Source organism: Epinephelus moara, chromosome 23, assembly GCF_006386435.1.
Source record: "Epinephelus moara isolate mb chromosome 23, YSFRI_EMoa_1.0, whole genome shotgun sequence".
Lineage (NCBI taxonomy): Eukaryota > Metazoa > Chordata > Actinopteri > Perciformes > Serranidae > Epinephelus > Epinephelus moara.
Window position 1 is genome coordinate 29,249,088 of NC_065528.1, and position 9,182 is coordinate 29,258,269.

Here is a 9,182-nt window from a genome sequence, read left to right on the forward strand (position 1 = left end):
TGTAAAAAATATTTATGGGCACATGTGCGCATAAAAAAATCAGATGAAGCAGCCTATATTTTTGTCAATAAAAAAATATGATAATCTAACCACAAATGTTGGAGGAACTCCAGCCGCCTTCCCTCTTCCCTCTTCCCCGTGTGACATGGTTATGGGCGGTTTTCCAAGCCACTGTCGGCACAATGAATGTAAGTCCCACTGTCGGCTGGGTGGAAATAAGTCAAAGTGTGGAAGAGACGGACCGGGTTAAGTGGCGGACCTCCGGGGAAGCCTGCTCCGTTCTCCCCGCAGTTAGGGACCGTTCTTCACGGTCAGGCTGTCGGCTGGGTGGAAATAAGTCCTGCAGAGTTTCAGAGGACCTGGAGAATGTTTTAGGATAGTAATAACCTTATATAAGATAATCATATTGCAAAGATAATATATATAAGATAATAACATTAAAGACAAAATTAAATTGCAATACTTTTTCAAAACTTGATGATTTTGCCTTTCTGTACATTTTGTATACAAATTCATTAAATAATTTTGCTTGTAAATGTCTCTTTGCATCACGTTTATTACGGAAAACACATTATTTGATCAATTTACATTGTGCCCCTAAAGTTCTTTGTGCGCTCCTTACTTTTTCAACTTAGGAGCACATGTGCTCCTTGGGGAAAAAAGTTAGCGTCAAGCCTTGATAGCAAAACAAAGTGGAGGAAGCCGTTCAAGTGTCATCCTCCTTTGTGAGATTGGCTTCCTGTGACATCATCCATTCACTGAGTGAGAGCATACGGTCGGCCAGTCTGGGCCCATTGGGTGGTCTGGAGAGTGAGTGACCTGACATGGTGCGTTGGTAAATTCAGTCTGATACTCTCACTAAAACGAGAGCCCTGTTGGTCGAAGAAATGGAGCGTTATATTTCTGCATGAATTAATGAACGGTTAAGGCCGTGCCCAGAGTGCGCTTTGACACTCAGAATGAGTATTTCTGAACGCACCACTCACATCATCTTCCTCCATTGTCTGAAACAAACCAACAGAACTTGCTAGCTAGCGCTTTTAAATGTCTGTGGAGAATTGTTTTGCCTCCAGCTAAGCCCCGTCCAACAAAAAACGGCATACTGTTTCCTAACAGTTAAAAGGTTTATGGGTTAATTGTACCAAATTTTGTCGTGATTCACTCAGGTGTTTATGATTTGACTCCTCATATCAGTATATTTTTGGGCAATTAAGAATTCCCCATAACATGCACCAAAGGTCTGGATTCCAAAAGACCTTTGTCACGGCAGACATTTTGATTTGTTTAGTAGGAAAAACACAATTGAAACTAATTTTGTTAACGATGACTCACTTCTATAAAGTGACCCAGTTGGTCGTGACAGTGAGCCAGGATGCACGACACCAACTCCCTGGAATCAGCTCACTTTAAGCGAGTGTGGTCGTTTTTAATGTTATCAATTGAACCTGCTTTTCCTTCTACAAGAAGCTAAAATGTCTGCTGTGAAAAAGGCTTTTACAAACAGGGTTTTTTTCATGCAGTTAATTCACACATCAATATATTTTTCTGCGCTGTTGTTTTTGTTACGAGTACTTTCACACAGGATGCAGCGGGTTAAAAAGCAACCTGTACATTTTTTCTTCTGAACGAGTTTTTCTTTCAGCTTTCACACTGCAAATAAAGGCATTAGCCAATCATGTTATGCCTGCACAGTCCGAACCAAGACGGCAAACTTTATTACTTATTTTAACTTTAACAAAGGCCAGTCCACTCCTTCAGTTCTAACCTTTCACAATAAAAGCCCTAGACATACACTGTGTAACTGCTTACCTGAAGGGGACTCAAATTTACTCAGAGGATTTCACTTAAAGGAAACTTAACTGAATTGCATACAACAGGCTATATAACAACTTACCTCAGACAGACTGTCAGGCTCAATGGCATCCCAGTAGTTGCCGCAAATTTGCATCACTGCCAGCGAATCTCTTTGCATTTAAACCTCTTTTTTTTCGTCAGTGTTGTAACTGTCACAAATATGCATCACTGCCAGTATGAATATCATTTTTCAAAGATATTTTTGAGGGCTGTTTTCCTTTATTTGGTAGGACAGATATAGCGTGAAAGAGGCAGAGGGAGAGGGAGGATGGCACGCAGCACAGGGCTGTGGGTTGGAATCGAGCCTGTGGCCGCTGCGGCAAGGATACAGCCTCTGTACATGGGGCACCTGCTCCACCAGGTGAGTTAGTGGGCACCCTGGTATGAATAGCTTTGATGCAAAAAATTCACAAGTGAATACTTTCATATTTTTGTGCTGTTTATCCATCACAACCCCAATGCATAACGACCTAAGGCCTTTGGTGTAGGAGTTGGTTCATGGAGCTAAACTAATGGTAGCATTAGTCTCTAGCTGAGTGCCATTAAACCACTGTAGAGGAAGAGGCCACAATTGGATGATGGAATTTAAGAATGACATTTGAAACTTAGACGGTTAGCTTGAAGGAAGGTATTCGCACATCCAACTGTCTCGATTGCTGGTGCAATGGAAAATATTACTTTAGTCGTTGAACAGAAAATCCTGCACATTTCTCCTGCTCAGCTTCACAATTTATCGATAGCACTAACGTTTCGGTCCTCCTCGACCTTCATCAAGAGTGTTCACGTAACATAACATAACATAACATAACATTAGTGTTATTAATAAATTGTGAAGCTGAGCAAGAGCAGTGTGCAGAAACTTAATCAATAAAAAAAGCTGGAAAACGTGATGAAAATATTGTATTTCTGTATATTTTAAATATTAATTTCAAGAACATTATTTTCCTCATTGTTTCACACAGATCCGACATTTTTGTCTGCTGCTATTGTTTTATTCACATCACAAGTAACGTTTAAGTCACACACTTCATGTGCACGATCATTAATTTGCTTCAGCCATTTCCATTACACTTTGTTTTTGTAGCGATACATCAACTTGTGACTTAATATTTAAAAACGCACATAAAATAGTGAAAATGGGCATGAAACCGGTGGATAGAGTTCATTGTTTTAAGTCACTAGTGTGTTGATTAGTTTAGATTATAATGAGCTTGAACAGGTTTGAGCAGGTAGAGCAGTTTTTAATATCTTATGAAAGGCTCTGGCAGGTTTTAACAGGAAAAATAGATCAAACATCCAGAAACACATAATATAAAGAGACCAATGCATTTCAGCTAACGTCCTTTATCAGTGTCATCTGGCTGAAATGTGTCGGGAATATCAGATCACCTACTGTCAGCATGAGTGCTCACATCCCATGGCCTCATACCAAAGATAAAAAGTAGGTCCTTGTTTGTCTAATTGGCCAGTTTTTCTGTTTTAATAGAGTATGTGTAGTCATTTTTTAATACATGCTTTGGTGAGTTTGACCACTGAGATAAATAGTAATGATGTGTGAAGTGTAAAAGTGTTGTTGCTATGGTTACCCACAGTTTAATATACCATGCAAACTGATTTGGAAGAGAGGTTAGACTGTTTGTGGTGTCCTGGTAAACCTGTGTGATGTTCAGGGGCTGCAGTTTAATAGCTTTTAGCAGGTTTTTAACACATGTTAATGAAGTCAATGATGAGTTTTAGCAGATCAGTGGTGACATAATGTGATATTAATAGGTTATAGTGGCATTTTAATATTCTGGAAAGGGCTGGATGTGGCACATTCACATATTTAGTTTAGCTGGACTCTGATGGCCTCTGTACGTATAGATTATTGTACAACAGACAGTGACATAATGTCCTGAGTACTGTTGTAGACGTTTTCTAAGAGGTTGTGAAATTTACCAGAACACACACAGGACACTAAGACTGAAACCTCAGCTGGTGACGGTTACACAGAGTCATAATCACTAATCATGTCTGGCGTCTGACCAACGTGTTCCACTATGAGTGTAGTATTGATCTATTTTCAGTTTTTAAAATATATATATGTTGAGCCTGACAGTTCGCTCCTGACAAAACAGCAGCCAACAGCACGAGCTCGACTCAAGGTTCACCTCCTTGCCCACTCAGGAGTTCTGTACTGTGAGGCCTTTTCAGACGTGGAGTACTTCACCTATCTGTTGCAGTGATGGTTTTCTGTAATTTAGATGTAAGTGACTTTTACGTTAATGTTCCTTACAGCTTGATTCAGACATGAAAAGACGATATTTGGCACCTGATGTGAGAGAGGTGCCTGTTTGCTCTCATGCTATATGTAGAACATTGTGTTGTGTTTTCTTTTATTCCTCCACGCAGTTGGCATAAATGACAATAAAGCACGTAAGGAGAGGATGTTGGCCACCTTGACAATGTGGTTGTACAAGAGTTTTACTAACCTCCTTTGCCTTGATGATACAGTGATGAAGGTTTTTACACACAACCCCAAAAAATCTTTTAACAATGTCCGGAGAATCAGGTGCAGAATCTGTCCAGAGTTTCCCTTTCACACATGTAGCACAAGAGAATGTCTGCGTCAGAATTGTTCTCAGCTTCTGGAAATACTGTTTGGTTTCGGTGAGGGGTAGGGGTGTAACTCACCAGCTTCATCACGATACAATATTATGTACTTTGGACAACAATGTGATATTTGCTGATATTCACAGTCTGCCGCAATACGGTTGTATCGTCTGTTCTTGGCTGCTGCTGTTTGACAGTGACACAGACTTTCAAAATAAAGACGAAACCTAAAGATGATGATATAGATTGATGTTTTCACTTTGCATCGATGATAAGGTTCGTTGATTACTGAATGGATATACCGATCCAGATCGATAGATTGTTACACCCCTAGCGAGGGATGGTGCCTGGGTAGAGCGTGCAGGAGGCAGGACATTCGTCTGACAATTTCGGCTTGAAGCTTTACCAACAGAAGATTCAGTGTCTCTGCATCTCATTTCCGTTGCAGTCTTTGTGCAAATGACTCTTCTTTTTCACCCTGGAATGTTTGTTTCCTTTCACTTTGGCGCAAGCCTCATGATAGAAACGTCATCAATACACCCATTTGCTCGCTGTGAATCCTCCAGACAGTGACCTGCTCTATTAACACATGGACTCAATCGGACATTAAAGGGACTTTGTATCAGGGAGCTTGCAGGGTGAATTCCATTCAAGGTGCTTTCACACCTGCCCTGTTTTGGTTCAATCAAGCTCTTATCGTGTCCCTCCATTGTGACATTAGAAAGTGTCACATTTATCTTGCAAGTGTACTCTTCTTTTTTTCCCACATGGAAATTCTGACCAATCAAGAGCAGCTTTCTCACACAAGGCATTTGATCCGGTCCGCTTGTAAATGCTGCCGTGAGAACATGAACCAACTCTAGGCAGTTAATAATAACAATAATAATAATAATAATGATACATTTTATTTACAAGCGCCTTTCAGAACACTCAAGGACACTGTACAGCAATAAAAGAAAACAATAAAAACACAGATAAAAGCTACACAGTTTTGTAACAAAATTAGTCCCTGATTCGGACCAAAGCAAGACAACTCTAGGTCTGAAAGCATGTCCAGTCCAACTGAGTCAGACATTTGCATTCTCACATACAGCTCCTCCGGTTATTGTCTCGATAATTTCAGGTTTGCAGTGCATGTGCGAAGGGGCCTTGATTTTATTTTCTTTGTGCCTCAGAGATGAAGATTGAGTAACTCTGGCGCTTATTTAACATGATAATTAGCCATCAGATTAACCTAAAGTGATGCATGTCTCTAGGGGAGGTTAAAGACCATGTAATACTGATGAAAGCTCCACAACAAGCAGGCGAGTAAGCAAACTCTTGAGTTGAGATTGTTCTTTAAAAACTAACAAAGACTCGGGCTTTGGGTTTGGCAGTTCAGTCCTGGCCTTGGGGTCCACGTGCTCGCTCGCTCAGCAGATTTCAGGCCTATCACAAGGTCTTCAGCACACGTGTGATGCAGTCAGGGGCTCCGGGGTGAGCAAGTGGGAGGACATTGAGTTGAGATTGTTCTGTCAGCTACTGCATAAATAAGATTATTGACTTTCAGAGCTTTCCGTCTTACAGAAAAGAAAACACAGTTGCATGCGTGCGAGTCAGCAGCCGTCAAGGATGGGCGGATCGATAGCTCTATATTGATACTATGTTTTTGTTTTGAAGATCAATTCTAGCGTCAATAGGATTGATACCAAAAAAGGGATCAGTTTCTCTCCTCTACGTTGTAGCCATCTATATTTCAAGAGTAAAACTGTGTAAACAACATTCTGTTGTAGTGAACACGGTGCATGTGCTCTTTGTGTTTCCACAGCTGCTGTGTTATGTGCACTGAAATGCACCACGCACCCTGACTCTGACACATGTAAACTTTGTGCTGCAACAGAAAAAACAGGAGGTGGAGGGGAATACCTCAGAGACAGAGGCAAGGAGTATCCAAGTACATAGTAGTGAAATGAATATTTCAGTCAAATCCGATCTTTAGCACTGGTTAATATTACATTTACTGCTCTTGGTCATTTTTTTACAATAAAAAGCAGCAGTTTCTGTATAAACTAATCTGGCCCTGTGTAACTTGGTATTGGATCAAAACTAAATGTTGTGCTTTGGTCCACATTAACCTAGCACTTCTTATCGTAGCACAAACACATTGTACAACACTTTTCTTTACAGGTATTTTGTTAATACTTGAGACTTTTTCAGGACTCAAACACAGCAGTAATCATTCACCTATTGTGCAGCAATTTTGAGTTTCCTTCGTTTGAAGTGTTCTCTGTTTTCCAAAGCACAAATTAGGTTTTTCTCATCACACTGTACTTAGTCTTTGAGCACATGGGACTACTTTTTTAATTTGTATATTTCATTTTATTGTAGGAAAAGAACAGTAATCCAATGTGCCTAAATACTAAACAAAGCATGATAGTAAAATGGCTGTATCTCAGAAACTAAAAGGAGGATCATGTAGTTTGTAACAAGTTGAATATCAAAGATATGAAACAGAAGACATTTAATAAGCGCAGTGTTAGTGTTTTTCCTCATTTTTCACAACCCAACTGCCAGAAGTTAGCATTGTATGCTTCTGCACATTTTTATCTAGCGGATACACTAAAAGTCTCAACAACGCTGTGGTTAACATGAGGTTAGGCTTAGGCACAAAAACCACTTGGTTATGGTAAGAAGTAGAAAATGTTTTGGCTTAAATTATCCAGTTTTGAGGACACAATCTACACTTGAAAAGCAGCTATGTCTTATAAAACACAAATGCTTTTTGTGTCACAGTCTTGGCAGGAAACACAGCATGTTTCGGTAAAAACAACTGCTCTTTGTGCCACTATCCACGCTGCAACAACAGCTATGGGTTACTTACAACACCCATGTTTGGTGCCTGAAAAGCTGCCGGTAAAACAGCAATGACTCACTAACTCACAGCCGACTTTGTTGCTTGTTGTTCTCAAACTGTGGTCTGTAGCTCAGCAGACATGCCATCCACCATCCCCTCCACCTCCTGATGACAAAGTCAACTCAAGTACTTCATCAAACGTTGATATGATATACGTGAAATTTGAAAATTTAACATATTGTGGTTTGCAGAGATGTACAATGCTGATATTTCCTTCTGGTGACTGAGCTGGTTTTCGAAAATACAAAAATACTGAGTCTGACTCTTGTCTTCATCGGGCACAAGTGGGTTGAATTTTACCACCTGATACTCCAGAAAATGTTCCTGTTGTTAAGACTTTCAGACAAATCGGTTATGAACATACAAAGACATGTTGTTGGTAGTGCGTACAGCTCTTGTTGTGGTTGTAATGAGTGCAGGAGGGTGGATGTGGCGATGGTGCAGCCACAGGAAATATTTATATGGACACTATTTTGACACTTATCTTTTCTGGACAGTGAGTGGACATTTAAAAGTAGTATAGTTGGAATCTGACAAGTTGAGTGAATCCTCACCTCCTCTGGTGTTGAGGGAGCTTGTTTTTCTCCCGTTTGAGGTGGTTTGGTGTTGTTGAAAAATTTAAAATTCAGTAAACTTAAGTCATGAAAATAAGAACATCAGACGAGTCAAAAAGTCTAGTGAAACATGTTCTATCTACTCACATGTCATTTGTATTAAAAGGCCATGAAGCTCCTGTTCAGCATCTACAAACTGACGTATCATATTTTCTGTATCGCTCTCCTTTCCAACCACCAGACCTCAGCTCGCTTGCTCTCCCTCCCCCTCACTTGTCCTCTGGTGCACTCCTCCTCTCCTTCTTGAACCTCCGCCTCCCACCTTTTTCCTCTCAGACTCACCCACAGCACAGTCCTTGAAGCTTTTCACTGAGCCGCTCCAGGATAATGACCCGATGGCAGCTCTGCTATGCTGAACCGAGGCGGTGAAAGAAACAGTGCTGTGTGTGAATACACTCTTACTACGAGTGATTTTAAAACTGCGAGAGATTATTGATTATTACACAAAAGTAGTTTGAAGGCATGAAATAAGTGTATTTAAATAGGCTGTTATTCGAGTTTGAACAGTGGAATCAGTTGTACTTTTTTGGTACAACCACTCAGTATTTGATATTCAGTCTGTGATTTCCTACATTACCCAGAGTGACTGTGACAGCCCACAGACAGAGAGAAAAAGAGGGGGCACAGGCTTGTTCCATTCAGCTGTGGGTTCAGTATGTAGGAGGAGGGAGAGATTTTTTCCAGTCAAGACAAAAACAACAACAGTGTCATCAGCTTCTCTGACTGCATGCCTGGTCTTTTAAATACAGGTCTGGTATTAACAACACGACCTACCATTTGGCTTAACAATTTAGTAGTTTGTAATTGCCTATAAGCAAGAGAGATTTTGTTATTTTAGATTTAATAAAAGTTTATAGAAATCTCTTTTAGGAAGCAGTAACTATCAGCCAGAATTACATATCCATCAAATAAGCATGCAAGAACACAAGTGAGACTTTCCTTCTGAGGAGTTCAAAATAAACAGAATACATACACTCACTAGCCACTTTATTAGGTACACCTGTTTAACTGCTAATCAGCCAATCACGTGGCAGCAACTCAATACATTTAGGCATGTAGACATGGTGAAGACGCCCTGCTGAAGTTCAAACCAGCATCAGAATGATGAAGAAAGGTGATTTAAGTGACTTTGAACGTGGCATGGTTGTTGGTGCCAGACGGGCTGGTCTGAGTATTTACTGGGATTTTCAGCACAACCATCTCTAGGGTTTACAGAGGATGGTCCCAAA